This window comes from Paramisgurnus dabryanus, chromosome 6 (assembly GCF_030506205.2).
Source record: "Paramisgurnus dabryanus chromosome 6, PD_genome_1.1, whole genome shotgun sequence".
Taxonomy (NCBI): Eukaryota; Metazoa; Chordata; class Actinopteri; order Cypriniformes; family Cobitidae; genus Paramisgurnus; species Paramisgurnus dabryanus.
In genome coordinates this window covers 44,304,869-44,320,297 of record NC_133342.1, presented here as the reverse complement: position 1 = coordinate 44,320,297, position 15,429 = coordinate 44,304,869, and the positions used below count along the sequence as shown (strand labels likewise).

The following is a 15,429-nucleotide window of genomic DNA, read 5'->3' as shown; positions in this document are numbered from 1 at the left end:
AAAGTACACCTAGCAGAGGATGGTTTCGATCCATCGACCTCTGGGTTATGGGCCCAGCACGCTTCCGCTGCGCCACTCTGCTCGAGCACAGCCCGGACACGACTCAACCTACAGTCCCTGGCAAAGCAGGCCACTCTGATGTAGACTGTTGGCACCATGCCAATGATTCAGGTGTCTTGAATAAACTTGCAATTAAGAAATAAAGTACAGCTGCCTTTCCAATTATGGTGAAAACGGGATAACATTCTGCCAGCCTTTTCTCAGAGCCAGAGCCATGCAAGCCTTCAAGAAAAGGGCTCTTAGCAGAGGATGGTTTCGATCCATCGACCTCTGGGTTATGGGCCCAGCACACTTCCGCTGCACCACTCTGCTGAAGCGCACCCCAGATGGGACTCGAACCCACAATCCCTGGCTTAGGAGGCCAGTGCCTTATCCATTAGGCCACTGGGGCTTTGGGGTGACGATCATGGATCATGTTCTGTTGGAACATCAACAAACACAGACATGCTACAATGGATTGCATGACATGTTGGGAGAACAGAGAACTGACATGACTTTGGACACGGTAACATCAGTTTTAGGATGTATGAGCCGTGTCAGAATGGCCGAGCGGTCTAAGGCGCCAGACTCAAGGTTGTCCGACCTTCTCAGTTTGTGAGGTTTCTGGTCTCCCAATGGAGGCGTGGGTTCAAATCCCACTTCTGACAGAAGGTTTTTGGCGAGGCATGATGAAACTATCATAGTTCTGGTGCAAATCTCATTCACAACAAGTTTTCAAATGTAAGCACTGTCATCAATTGGAACATCTGAAAGGGCCAATTTCAAACTTTCTCCTAGGAAAGAATCTCATTTCCCACAACATGCTCTGAATTAATTCTTTCATTAACATCACGTAGGCAATGGGTGGATCTGAATGTGCCAATTTCAGACTCTCTCCTAGAAATGTGCCACATCCATGGCATTGATGATCAGGCCCCTTTCTCAAAAGCGCACACTTGTTATTAATAAAACGAAGGTACCCATTGAAAGCACGCGTAGGCCTCATTTTCTGACCTTAAATCTGTAAATCGTAAATGAGCTTGAAATTGTGCGCAGCTGAACACTTGCGGAATTATAATCGATGCCTTTTTAATGCCACTGACATATAAAAGAGCGCCTGTCACTGTTTAAATCCTTTAAGAGCAGCAAAAATGGCTTATATTTCCAAATACCTACAGCAATCTGACAAGCAATAGCGCGTGCGTCTGCTCAGCCCCTGACATGGCGCTAGGCACTTTTCCACGTCAAAGACAGTTTTAAGAAATATGGACTTTGCCGTAGATTTTGGGGGACGCACACTTTACGATCAAATCTGTGCCTACGCGCGCTTCATAAATGAGTCACCAGGAGTCTTGAATAGGCTTGTAATTAAGAAAAAAAGTACAGCCGCCTTTCCAAAGATGAGGACTCATGGTGAAACGAAGTAATGTCTTGTCAGCGTTTTCTCAGAGCCATGCAGGCTTTTAACTAAAGGACTGCTAGCAGAGGATGGTTTCGATCCATCGACCTCTGGGTTATGGGCCCAGCACGCTTCCGCTGCGCCACTCTGCTTACACGCTCCAGGGCACGACTCCACCTAGCGTCCCTAGCTAAGAAGGCCACACTGATGTAGAATTTTGGCATCATGCCAAGGATTCAGGTGTCTTGAAAAACTTGTAATTAAGAAATAAGGTACAGCTGCCTTTCCAATGACGAGGACACGTGGTGTAACGACGTAATGTTTTGTCAGCGTTTTCTAAGAGCCGGAGCAATGCAGGCTTTTAATAAAAGTACACCTAGCAGAGGATGGTTTCGATCCATCGACCTCTGGGTTATGGGCCCAGCACGCTTCCGCTGCGCCACTCTGCTCGAGCACAGCCCGGACACGACTCAACCTACAGTCCCTGGCAAAGCAGGCCACTCTGATGTAGACTGTTGGCACCATGCCAATGATTCAGGTGTCTTGAATAAACTTGCAATTAAGAAATAAAGTACAGCTGCCTTTCCAATTATGGTGAAAACGGGATAACATTCTGCCAGCCTTTTCTCAGAGCCAGAGCCATGCAAGCCTTCAAGAAAAGGGCTCTTAGCAGAGGATGGTTTCGATCCATCGACCTCTGGGTTATGGCCCCAGCACACTTCCGCTGCACCACTCTGCTGAAGCGCACCCCAGATGGGACTCGAACCCACAATCCCTGGCTTAGGAGGCCAGTGCCTTATCCATTAGGCCACTGGGGCTTTGGGGTGACGATCATGGATCATGTTCTGTTGGAACATCAACAAACACAGACATGCTACAATGGATTGCATGACATGTTGGGAGAACAGAGAACTGACATGACTTTGGACACGGTAACATCAGTTTTAGGATGTATGAGCCGTGTCAGAATGGCCGAGCGGTCTAAGGCGCCAGACTCAAGGTTGTCCGACCTTCTCAGTTTGTGAGGTTTCTGGTCTCCCAATGGAGGCGTGGGTTCAAATCCCACTTCTGACAGAAGGTTTTTGGCGAGGCATGATGAAACTATCATAGTTCTGGTGCAAATCTCATTCACAACAAGTTTTCAAATGTAAGCACTGTCATCAATTGGAACATCTGAAAGGGCCAATTTCAAACTTTCTCCTAGGAAAGAATCTCATTTCCCACAACATGCTCTGAATTAATTCTTTCATTAACATCACGTAGGCAATGGGTGGATCTGAATGTGCCAATTTCAGACTCTCTCCTAGAAATGTGCCACATCCATGGCATTGATGATCAGGCCCCTTTCTCAAAAGCGCACACTTGTTATTAATAAAACGAAGGTACCCATTGAAAGCACGCGTAGGCCTCATTTTCTGACCTTAAATCTGTAAATCGTAAATGAGCTTGAAATTGTGCGCAGCTGAACACTTGCGGAATTATAATCGATGCCTTTTTAATGCCACTGACATATAAAAGAGCGCCTGTCACTGTTTAAATCCTTTAAGAGCAGCAAAAATGGCTTATATTTCCAAATACCTACAGCAATCTGACAAGCAATAGCGCGTGCGTCTGCTCAGCCCCTGACATGGCGCTAGGCACTTTTCCACGTCAAAGACAGTTTTAAGAAATATGGACTTTGCCGTAGATTTTGGGGGACGCACACTTTACGATCAAATCTGTGCCTACGCGCGCTTCATAAATGAGTCACCAGGAGTCTTGAATAGGCTTGTAATTAAGAAAAAAAGTACAGCCGCCTTTCCAAAGATGAGGACTCATGGTGAAAGGAAGTAATGTCTTGTCAGCGTTTTCTCAGAGCCACGCAGGCTTTTAACTAAAGGACTGCTAGCAGAGGATGGTTTCGATCCATCGACCTCTGGGTTATGGGCCCAGCACGCTTCCGCTGCGCCACTCTGCTTACACGCTCCAGGGCACGACTCCACCTAGCGTCCCTAGCTAAGAAGGCCACACTGATGTAGAATTTTGGCATCATGCCAAGGATTCAGGTGTCTTGAAAAACTCGTAATTAAGAAATAAGGTACAGCTGCCTTTCCAATGACGAGGACACGTGGTGTAACGACATAATGTTTTGTCAGCGTTTTCTCAGAGCCGGAGCCATGCAGGCTTTTTTTTTTATTTATTTTTTATTGGGCATATACAAGATATACAATTTTCAATCCACAATATGAGAAAAGCTCAGGTATTTTTTTTATATATATAAATAAACAGAAACAAAACAAAACAACCAACAGGTAAAAAAAAAATAAATAAATAAATAAATAAAAAGAAAAAGGAGATATAAACGACAGGACAAAAACACGCGGAAGATAAAAAACAGTTTTGTAATATAAAGTGCAATGAAAATTTATACAAAATAAATGAAAGAAATTATACAGATATTGATTGTAAAAAATCTATGAAGGGTTGCCAGATACTATAGAAGCCTGAAAGATTATCCTTCAACAGATATCTGATTCTTTCTAAATGTAAAGTATTGGACAAGTCTCGAAGCCACATTTTATCAGTGGGTATCGCTGGTCCTTTCCATGACATCAAAAGTAACTTTTTTGCAATAATAAGAGAATAGGAAATGAACCGTTGTTGAGTTGGAGTCAATTTTCTAAATACCTGTGATGTGCCAAGGATAATCAACAATGGGTCCAATGATAATGTAATCTTAAGAATTCTTGACAGTATGTTGAATACATCAGACCAATAACTAGTGACTTTCGGGCAAGAAAAAAAAGCATGAAAAAGTGTTGCATTAAGGGACTGACATTTATCACAGTTTGCTGAGGTGTTCGGAAAAATGCTGTGAATCTTTGCTTTTGAAAAATACTCTCTAGAAATCTGACCAATAGTCTTACTTTTGATATAGTCTGACTATCCAGGGCCCAGGTCAGGAAACAGACAGATCGGCCTACCCATCAGTCTGTTAGCTGCCTTGACATGTCAAGATCACATATATCCCAGCACATAGAGCCTTTTTTACCAGAGTACCAACACATCTCGACTGTGTCTGTTCCTCGAACAAATAAATACAGAGCACCGTCTACCTCGTCTCGTACAAATCTTATTAACATAAAATTAGAACACAATACATTAAAAGATGAAACTCAAATGTTAAAATTCGGCCTTCTTAACATTAGATCGCTTACCAATAAAGAACCTATTATCAATGAAATAATTACTGACCAAAACTTAGATGCACTCTGTTTAACAGAGACCTGGCTTAAAGCAGACGATTACATCAGTTTAAACGAATCCACCCCACAAGACTCTTATTATAAACACGTTCCTCGCCTAAAAGGGAGAGGGGGTGGTGTAGCTACAATATACAACAAAATGTTCAAAGTAAACCATAAATCAGAACTAAAATTTAATTCGTTTGAAATAATACTGTTAAACATGGAAATAACTGATCGTAACAACAAACAGCTTTCGTTCATTTTAGCTACCATATATAGGCCTCCGGGCCACCACACAGATTTTCTTAAAGAAATAGCAGACTTCCTATCTGAGCTTACAGTCACTGTAGACAAAGCTCTTATCGTTGGTGATTTTAACATCCATGTGGATAACTCAAAAGATGCATTAGGACGTGCGTTTATGGATGTTCTAAATTATCTCGGTATTAAACAAAACGTGTCTGGACCCACGCATACTCGTAAGCACACATTAGACTTAATTCTGTCACTCGGACTCAATATTAATGACATCGAAATATCACCCCAGAGCGATGCCGTTTCAGACCATTGCCTTGTGTCATACACAATACTTCTAGATAGGACCGTTCAGTCTACAACATGCTACAGATTAGCCAGAACAATAATTTCCACCACTAAAGATAGCTTTATTAGCACTCTTCCAGACTTGTCTCAAATGAAACATGTAGCAGATAACCGTGAAGATCTGAATATTATAATAGAAAACCTGAACAACGTTTGCTCTAGCACGATGGATGCCGTTGCTCCCATACGAAAAAAGAGAATCAAAGGAAAAACGCCAGCTCCATGGTATGACCATCATACTGCAGCCCTTAAAAAAGTAGCTAGAAAAATGGAAAGAAACTACCGAAACACAAAGTTAGAGGTATGGCGTTCAGCATGGAAAGAGAGTGTTCAACACTACAGACAGGCTATTAAAACCGCCAGATCTACCTATCTCAGTACGCTTATTAAAGAAAATCATAACAACCCTCGTTTCCTCTTTAGCACAGTTGCGAAACTGACTAGAAACAAAGAACAAACAGAAACCAATAGTAAATTCCAACACAATAGTAACGACTTCATGAACTTCTTTACTAACAAAATTATTTCTATTAGGGAAAACATAGAAACTACGCAAGCAGCCACCACTCTACCCAATAGTACATTGACCACTAGATTATCATACGAACATCTTGAGTCATTTAAACCTACTACAATAGAAGAGCTCTCTAAATTAGTAACGTCATCTAAATCATCGTCCTGTATATTAGACCCCATTCCCACAAAATTACTAAAAGAGGTATTTCATGTAGTGTCCGACACGGTACTAAATATCTTTAACTCATCGCTAGAATTAGGATACGTTCCAACAGCTTTCAAACTAGCAGTTATTAGACCGCTCATTAAAAAACCAAACCTTGACCAGGGAGATCTTAATAACTTTAGACCAATCTCAAATCTACCTTTTCTTTCTAAAATATTAGAAAAAATAGTGGCAAGCCAGCTACGCACATTCATAGCGAATAATAATACATATGAAAAGTTCCAATCAGGATTCAGGCCCCACCATAGCACAGAGACAGCGCTGCTTAGAGTTACAAATGACCTCCTATTAACATCCGATCGTGGTGAAATCTCAATCCTTATATTACTAGACCTTAGTGCAGCCTTTGACACAATAGATCACAGAATCCTACTCAATAGACTAGAAAACTATGTTGGCATCAGTGGTCAGGCGTTAGCCTGGTTTAGATCGTATCTAACCAATCGATATCACTTTGTTTATGTAAATGAGGAAGAGTCACATCACTCCCCCGTTAAATACGGCGTACCTCAGGGATCAGTTCTAGGCCCTATCCTATTCTCGTTATATATGTTACCTCTAGGAGACATTATCAGGAAACATAACATAAGTTTTCACTGCTATGCGGATGATACCCAGCTTTACATCTCGTCACATCCTAGCGAAACCCACCAGTTTGCTAAGCTAACAGACTGCATTAGTGATATTAGGGACTGGATGGCACATAACTTTCTTATGCTAAACTCCAATAAGACAGAGATACTTATTATTGAACCAAATCGCTCCAAACATAATATGTCAGATTACAAGTTGCCCATAGATGGCTGCACGGTGGTGCCATCTTCCACGGTTAAGAATTTAGGCGTAATGTTTGACAGCAATCTATCTTTCGATAGTCATATCTCCAACGTCTGCCGCACAGCATTTTTCCATCTTAGAAATATCTCAAAAATACGCCATATGCTGTCTGCATCAGATGCAGAAAAGCTTATCCATGCTTTTATGACCTCTAGATTAGACTATTGTAACTCGTTACTCGGGGGATGCCATGCAAATCAGGTAAACAAGCTACAGCTGGTTCAAAACGCCGCCGCAAGAGTGCTTACTCGATCTAAAAAGTATGACCACATTAGTCCAATTCTGGCATCTTTACACTGGCTACCAGTTAAATATCGCATACAATTTAAAATATTACTAATCACCTACAAAGCCTTAAATGGCCTAGCGCCCTCGTATATAAAAGAACTACTATCAGAATACAATCCACCACGTAAACTGCGATCACAAAATTCGGGTTACTTAATTATCCCTAGAATATCAAAAGTGTCTAAAGGTGTTATATCCTTTTCCTACTTAGCCCCTAAGCTCTGGAATGATTTACCAAATAATGTTCGAGTATCAGACACAGTCGAACAATTTAAATCTAAACTTAAGACATTCTTCTTTAACAAAGCATTCACATAGAATGTCCAGTAAATGTACTTTTCCCGCAGTAGTTATTTTGTCTAGAACAAAGCACTCACATACCTCATACGGGTAATTTACTCTTGCCGCAATAGTTAGCCTGTCTGGAACCGAGCTGAATTAAACCACTATAATGTATGACACTTGCATTACATGCGAACGGCCCCTACGCTAATAGAATTCTGTTTTTGTCTCCCTGTCTCGTCCTCGACTCTGAGGACAATGAGACAAACAGACCCAGTTCCTGTTGCTGTGAAGGTCATCGCACCACTAATCAACTGGCTGTCCTTCAACGTGACGCCCAACCGATGCGCGACCAACGGCCACCGGCTGAACCAGTTTAATCCCCTTACACGCTTCCTATCCCTACCGTGTCTATATATTATAAATATAAATATTAATCTCTCCCTAGGGTTTTTTGTCCTTCTAGGATTTTTTCCCATTGGGTTTTCTCCTAGGGGGTTTTTTAGTCCCAGGGAGAGTCAGCCAACTTTGGCTTAACTTAGCACTTTACTGTATACGTTACATTATTAATATGCTCGCTTACACGGTTTTTTATCCTTAGCCGCTATATTCTACTTCTTATACTATGTATTGATTTTCAATGTTCTCCTCTACATCTACTCATGTAAAGCTGCTTTGCAACAATTAACAATTGTGAAAAGCGCTATATAAATAAAATTGAATTGAATTGAATTGAAAAAATAAAGCCTATGTATAGTTTTAAACTGTATAAGACAATGTCTCGTGTTATTAGAACAGAAGTGTATGTATTCTAGAGATTCTTCCCAGATGTCATCAGGAATATGAATACCCATATCTTTCTCCCAACTTTCTTTATATTTGTTGGACGAAGGGGAAGACATTGTTTGTAATTTATTATATATAATAGAAATAAATTTATCTTTATATGGAGATATAGTAAAACATTCGTCTAGCATAGATTGTGGTTGTGTCTCAAAACCTGGCATGAATTTTCGAATATAGTCTTTAACCTGTAGGTATCTAAAGAAATTATTGTTATGTAGTTTGAACTTTTTTTGAAGTTGTGCAAATGAAGCAAATTTATTTTCAATATACATGTCGCGGATATAACATAATCCTAAGTGCCTCCAGTCTGAAAAGGTCAAATCTAAGTTAGAAGGAGTAAAGGATGGATTTTTAGCAATTGGTAAAGAAAGGGGTAGCGTTTTGTGGGTAAAATGCAATTTGATTTGTTTCCATATACGAGACAAATTATGTATGATTGGGTTTTGAACGCCCTTTGCTTTGTCAGGTAGTGTTGGTGAGAGTATTAGGGCTGTAGGTAAATATGGATCACAGTCTTCCATTTCAATAATTAACCAAGTGGGGAGTGTATTAGAAGTGATGTTGAAGGAGTTTATTTTTTTAAAAGCACACGCCCAATAATACATCATAAAATTTGGAAGGGATAGGCCTCCATTCGTTTTAGATTTGGTTAGATGTTTTTTATTAATTCTTGGCGTTTTGTAATCCCACAAAAATGGATTTATAATTGAATCAATTTTTTTGAAGAATGATTTTGTTAAAAAAACAGGGATATTATGAAACAGGTATAATATTTGTGGTAAAAAGATCATCTTTATGGCGTTTATCCTCCCAAGTAGTGATATTGGCAAGGTTTTCCAAAATTGTATTTTATTTTTGAATTTTTCTAATAAAGGTAAAAAGTTAGACTGCATGAGGGAGGAGAGTTGCTTTGTAATCTCTATACCCAAGTATGTTAATTTATCAGTAGTAACCTTAAAGGGAAACCTTGCCAACGTTGTTTGAGGGATATCATGAATTGGCATTAATATACTCTTGGTCCAATTTATTCGATATCCTGAAAATTTCCCAAACATTTCAATTTTTTCAAGAATATGTGGTATGGAGAGGAAAGGTTTGGTCACATATAACAAAATATCGTCTGCATATAGCGATATTTTATTTGTAGTACACTGTTAGATGTCGCTGTAGATTTAGCAGTACTTTACTGTAAAAATCCACAGTACTATACTGTATGTGTACATTACAGTACAGTACTGCAGTTTATAATGCATTCTGGGTAAATTTGTTTGAGCGGGAAAATTTTACAGTATATTTTGGTCTTGATGTAACCTTGCTGTACCCATTGCTGTAATGTGCCAGGTGTACTTGCAATAATCAGAGAAAGTGCGCCAGAGTCAAATCACACAGACAGCACAACTCCTGGCTGCAGCTGAAGGAGGACGATTGATTTCTGGCAGTTCGGTAAGTTTGAAATATTTCTGTTTCATGAAAACTTAATTTTTAGTTTAAGAATGTTGTCAATAGTTTGTCACAATATTGTTTTAAACGTGCAATGAGAGAGAAAAACGGTCGCCAACAAAGTTTCAATCTCCCCCAAAAGTAAGCTTACACACAGATGTCTACCGCTGCTTTAACTCGCTTTACACCTTTTTTTTAATTAATATAGGGTTGTTTTAACTAAATTATGAGGGTTTTGGTGAGTTTATATTGTGTTGAAAGTGTGGTGACAATGAAACTATTTTTAACGAAATGGACAAAGACAACCCGCCAGCGCGGTCTTGCGGTCCCAGCATAACGGTCGTTTATCTCGGCGTTTCATCCGTTCAGTTAGCGTCAGAGAAAAGTATTAAGTTCGACTGTTTGGCAAGGCTGACTCGTGGTTGTAAACAGACAGGACTTGACACGCCGTACACATCATACTGTAGTACCGCAGTCCTCCTCCACAGAAGTGAAAACAAGAAACCTCATATTTAACTGGATACATGCATCGATTTCATCGCAGCTTTAACTTCGACCAAATATCATTCAGACCTGGGCTCATCTTAATATCAGATGAACGAAAGGGATTGCCGCGCTTATTGTTGTTGTTATTATATTACTGTATATCAGCAAAAGCAGAGAATATCTTCTCTTAAGCGTTTTACACTCCCAGTAAGTTGTCCAATACATTTTTATGGCATATTGTTTCCACCACTTCAGATGCATTACATGCAGTATATATAAGTTTCCAAAACACATCAAATCAATGCACGAAAAGAGAATGGGCTCCACATTTACGTACCTTTGTCTTCTCGTATCTGTCATCTGATCCTTCATCTCTGGATGTAAAATAGTCCATAATAACATCGTTTAGGAAACTGGCATCACCAGGATTGCTTAGATTTAGGCGTTCATGTTTATCTTTAAAGTGAGCAGCTAGCTACTAACGTTAAAGGCTCTCTAAGCGAATCTGCGAGACGTTAGTTATTGTTGACGTTTGAATCTGTTTTCAAACAGACGGAGCGTAGCTAACTCCTCCCCCTCCCTTCCGTGCTTTCATGAACGCGCCCAACCCCCACCCCCAAATCCTTCTTGTCGTTTATTGGCTGGAATACTTTGTTTTGTTTTGTGAGCTAGGTTTGGCCATTTGTTGATATTGCCGTTTGTGAAGCCTGGGCTGTCTGCAGAGATCGCGTTTTTTTACAGTTTGATCAGCGGACAGGCAGCAAGCAGATAGTGAGGAGATGTTTCCGGTATGTAACAAAAAATGTTTTATGGTCTAAAACGCTTCAATTCGCTTAGAGCACCTTTAACTTGTTAAAAAACTTTGCGTGAAATAGTGTTACACCGCAGCCGGTCCGGGTTAAACATTAAAGGGACAGTCTTTTTACCTTGTCACTATAAATCGCTATTTTCTGCACTAAACGAGACATTTTCAGAGATTTTCTGTAGACAAGATGTTATAATTAAAAAAAGACTTATTTAGATATTTATATATAATATATAATATAACAACTAATATATATATATATATATATATATATATATATATATATATATATATATATATATATGAAGAGTTTGGTTCCAAAACGCAATAAACGCCATTTTTGAAAAAAATGAGTTACTGCCAAAATCAGTATTATATCAGGTCAGTAGTTAAAAGTAAATAATTAATTTTACGCAAAATCCAATACCCGCCGTGATATTCTGTCATCTTTTCTCCCTTTGTTCCCAAAATGCGACAAACGCCACTCCTCCTTTTTTACAGAACGCAATAAATCCATTCCTGATATTACAGCGGACCATTCACGCAATGTAAACAAACATGGCGGCGCGCTGAGTACACGGAATCCTAATTTTCCTCATCTACTTTGTACTTCGTGATCAACAAACAAAACAAAATAATACTTTAATAGCATTGCTAAACCTGTGATGGTTTTCTGTGACGGGAAAGAAACGTAAGCCATCAACATCTAATAATTTCCGCGAGAGGCACTCGGCTGCTTGTTCTCCAGACAGCATCAAGCTTCTCATGCTAAAACCTTGACCCCAGAGGATCTTATGAAAACTTTACATTATTTTACTCAAAGTCAACGAAAATCGAGCGGGACCAAAACATTTTACAGCTGATCGCTGTGAAAATGTAAAGAGACGACGTCAAATATAACCGCAGCAATGTGTTCTTAATATAACAAAGTAAGTGTTTTGGTTAATGCCATTAATGTTTATTTTTTAATCATTGTATACCACTAGTCAACTAAATAAATATAAAATGGTAAAGATGAATGCACATTTATACATTGATTTAATAGATTTATAGCATTTTGAAATAAAAAACTGTCATGGATTTATTGCATTTTGTGGAAAAAATAATTAGTTTTTATAATAAATCTTTGAAAATCAAGTTATGGATTTGAATTTCTTATGTTTTTATAACCTAAAGATGCTATGTGAAAGTTTGTAACAGAAAATAGTGGTTTTCATCTTGTCACTTTCTTGGTATAGAAAACACGTTTTTACCGAAATTTGTCAAAATGGATTTATTGCGTTTTGGAACCAAACTCTTCATATATTTGTTTTACAACTGACTTAACACTTACAGTAATGTTTTATTTGTTAGCATAGCATGATATTAGATTTAAACACTTAATACATTTTTAAATCAATCACTTTGTCTCTGTTTACATTAGTTAATGCACAATGAACATTATCAAATATTATTAATGTTGTAAAATATATTGTTCATTGTTAGTTCATATTAGCTAAGGCATTACCAAATGTTAAGGAATAAACTCTTATAGTAAAGTGTTTATAAATTTTCTTTTACCATTTCCTTCACAATGTCTACTTATTTCTATGGCTAACAGATTTTGTAACATTTGTCTTTTTTACAGTCTTACCATTGCTTGTAAGCTGGATTGGGTAAGATGGATCATCTTTAAAGGCACCAGGCAAGTACATGATGTGCAGTTACAAGTCATGTATTTTTTCGACTGCAATATTAAATGCTTTCACGTCACATGCAAAATTACACAGGAATGTGGCTGACTTTTTATTTGTAGTTTACATGAGTGTCCTTGCACTTTATCAGGAGTTAAGGCAGATGTGGAGGCACAACGGGTGATACCAGACACACACCAAGCACATTATGTTCGGTAAGTTTGCACTTTACCACTACAGCTTCTTTAAATACCCATGTATACACTCATTCACAATTCCCACACACAACACTGTAACACGACCATACACAACATGTACACAATTGTCTTAGTTTGCCATGTAGAAATATACAAACAGAAATATTCAGACTTTGGTTATAAGAAATTTTATTTAATAATTGTATTTATTTAGCAGAGGTGTCCCTGGACTTTATTTACAAAATATTTTGTTTTCAGAAAAAAGTTGTGTCCAAATCAGTAACAATTGTACTTTCTGTTCAGGACATTCAATCATGACAGGATCCAGGTGGATGCTGTCCATTGAGAAAAGAGTTTGTTCAGCGGTAAGTGAATCTTCTGTATTTTTATGTAATTAGGTGTGGAACAGTAGAATAAGAGTAAAAGGTTTCAGAATAGGAGTAAATTCAAGGCTGAGTTTAATTTTTTAAGAATCTTTTTCTATCTTATATTTGTTGACTTAATGTTTATGATATTTGAGGTTTCTGGATAGAATTAATTCCAAAGATGGGAAAAAGTGCACATCCAGACAAGGAGCAAGCAAAAAGACAAGGAACTTGGTGCAGAGAAAAGCTGTGGCCATTAACCCCCATGTGAACAGCTTCATGCAGTCCCTGATTGAGTTCGAATGGACGACTTCAAAGTAAAGGCCACTGTGGTCTGTCTGCCACAGTTTAATGCATTTATTTTTAGTGTTAACTGAAATTCAAGTAGAATATTTAAAACTATGGGCCAGTGTTGTTTTTACCACAGTGAAATGTTACCTTTTAGTCGATGATGGACTTTAAACTGAAAACTTCAAACTATGGAACAGTGTTCTATTTGCCAGAGTTAAATATGTTACAGCAGGGGTCTCCAAACTTGTTTATACTTGTTGATTTTATTTTATGTTACTTGATTATATGTTTATTATTGTTTAAAATCTTGTTTTAAATATGTTTGTTTCAATTAAATGTTTTTTTAAATAAAATTTTGATACAAACATTGCTTGGATTGCCTTTTAATTCATTATGTTTTAATTTAGCATTTTTACCATATTAATAACTATAGATTTAAACCTAAATCTCTAGCTATTTTATATAATATTATTGTATTAATTGTAATAAGTAATAAATAGTATTTATGGGTCAATATAGACATTACAGTAAATTACTGTAAAAATAGACTACTGTGATAAAATATTGTAAAATTACAGTACAGTACTGCTTTGTAACTATACAGTACTAGTTTGTGTACTGTAAATGGTATTACAGTACAGTACTGTAAAACAAAAATACAGTAACTTACTGGCAACCGTGCTGCCAGTACCGTACTGTAAAAATACAGGGAAATCGTTAACAGTGTAGTCTTAGTCTGATAGCCATATATTTGGGGATCTAAACGGATACTTTGTGCAAGTGGTTCAATAGCAAGAGCAAAAATTAGTGCTGACAGGGGGCATCCTTGTCGTGTTCCTCTGAACAAAGTAAATGACGAAGATAGGTTGCGATTAGTATGAATTTGTGCTTTTGGATTTGTATACAAAAGTCTTATCCATTTTATAAACCTCTCACCTAAATTAAATCGTTTTAGTACTTCGAACAGATATTCCCACTCTATCTGGTCAAACGCCTTTTCGGCGTCGAGAGTCAATATGGCTAGGTCGTTGTGGGTTTTCCTGTCAGTGTATAAAATATCAAACAGACGGCGTAAATTAGACGTTGAGGATCTATTTAATATAAAGCCAGTTTGATCATTATGAATTATTGTATTCATTAAGGGAGTTAATCTATTGGCGAGTATTTTTGCGTATATTTTATAATCTAAGTTTAATAGAGAAATTGGGCGATATGAGCCTACATTTAATTCATCTTTACCTTTTTTATGAATAACAGTGATTGTAGCCTGAGTTAATGTTGGTGGCAAGACGCCATCTAATTGAGCTTGGTTGTACATTCTATGAAGAAATGGTATAAGAATATCACTACATTTTTTATAAAGTTCAATCGGTATGCCGTCAGGTCCAGGCGATTTTCCGCTTTTAAGAGAGGCTACTGCTTTTTGTATTTCTGTGGCGTGAATATCTATATTAAGCCTTTCCGAGTTTTCAGGTGAGATTCTTAATAAGTTGCATTCGTCTAGGAATTTATTCATAATGTTGGGATCATAATTACATTTTGAAGTATACAAATCAGAATAAAACTCTAAAAAACGTGTATTTATCTCCTTTGGTTTAAATAATATATGCCCCCTGTCATCTCCAATCCTGTGAATAGCACGGTCGGCTTCTATTTTTTTAAGTTGACGAGCTAATAATTTGTGAGGTTTCTCTCCAAATTCAAAATATTTTTGTTTAGTAAATAAGAAAGCTGATGTAATTTTCCTTGAGAGAAGTTGGTTCAATTGATATTTCAAATTAGTTATTTCTCTATGCAAGTCGGGAGTGGGGTTTAAAGCATTTTGTCGATCCAATTGTTGTATCTGTTCTTCAATATGTTTACATTTAATTGTTTCTTTTTTCTTTTTGGTCGCTTCATATGAAATCAC

The 15,429-nt window shown here is 37.9% G+C and overlaps 1 long non-coding RNA gene and 4 other non-coding genes across 5 annotated transcripts; 3 read left to right on the top strand and 2 right to left on the bottom strand.

Moving 5' to 3' along the window:
- Positions 1–378: 378 nt before the first annotated feature.
- Positions 379–451, bottom strand: trnar-ccu (transfer RNA arginine (anticodon CCU)). Its single transcript has one exon. It is a non-coding gene; the product is annotated as a tRNA-Arg (tRNA).
- A 144-nt stretch (positions 452–595) lies between these two features.
- trnal-caa (transfer RNA leucine (anticodon CAA)) lies at positions 596–707 on the top strand. The gene is made up of 2 exons: positions 596–633; positions 662–707. It is a non-coding gene; the product is annotated as a tRNA-Leu (tRNA).
- Positions 708–2,183: 1,476 nt separating this feature from the next.
- Positions 2,184–2,256, bottom strand: trnar-ccu (transfer RNA arginine (anticodon CCU)). The gene has a single exon. It is a non-coding gene; the product is annotated as a tRNA-Arg (tRNA).
- A 144-nt stretch (positions 2,257–2,400) lies between these two features.
- On the top strand, positions 2,401–2,512 carry trnal-caa (transfer RNA leucine (anticodon CAA)). Its single transcript has 2 exons — positions 2,401–2,438; positions 2,467–2,512. It is a non-coding gene; the product is annotated as a tRNA-Leu (tRNA).
- A 7,072-nt stretch (positions 2,513–9,584) lies between these two features.
- On the top strand, positions 9,585–13,596 carry LOC135767241 (uncharacterized). The gene is made up of 5 exons (XR_010541962.2): positions 9,585–9,706; positions 12,622–12,678; positions 12,819–12,882; positions 13,168–13,229; positions 13,385–13,596. It is a non-coding gene; the product is annotated as an uncharacterized lncRNA (long non-coding RNA).
- The last annotated feature ends 1,833 nt before the right edge of the window (positions 13,597–15,429 follow it).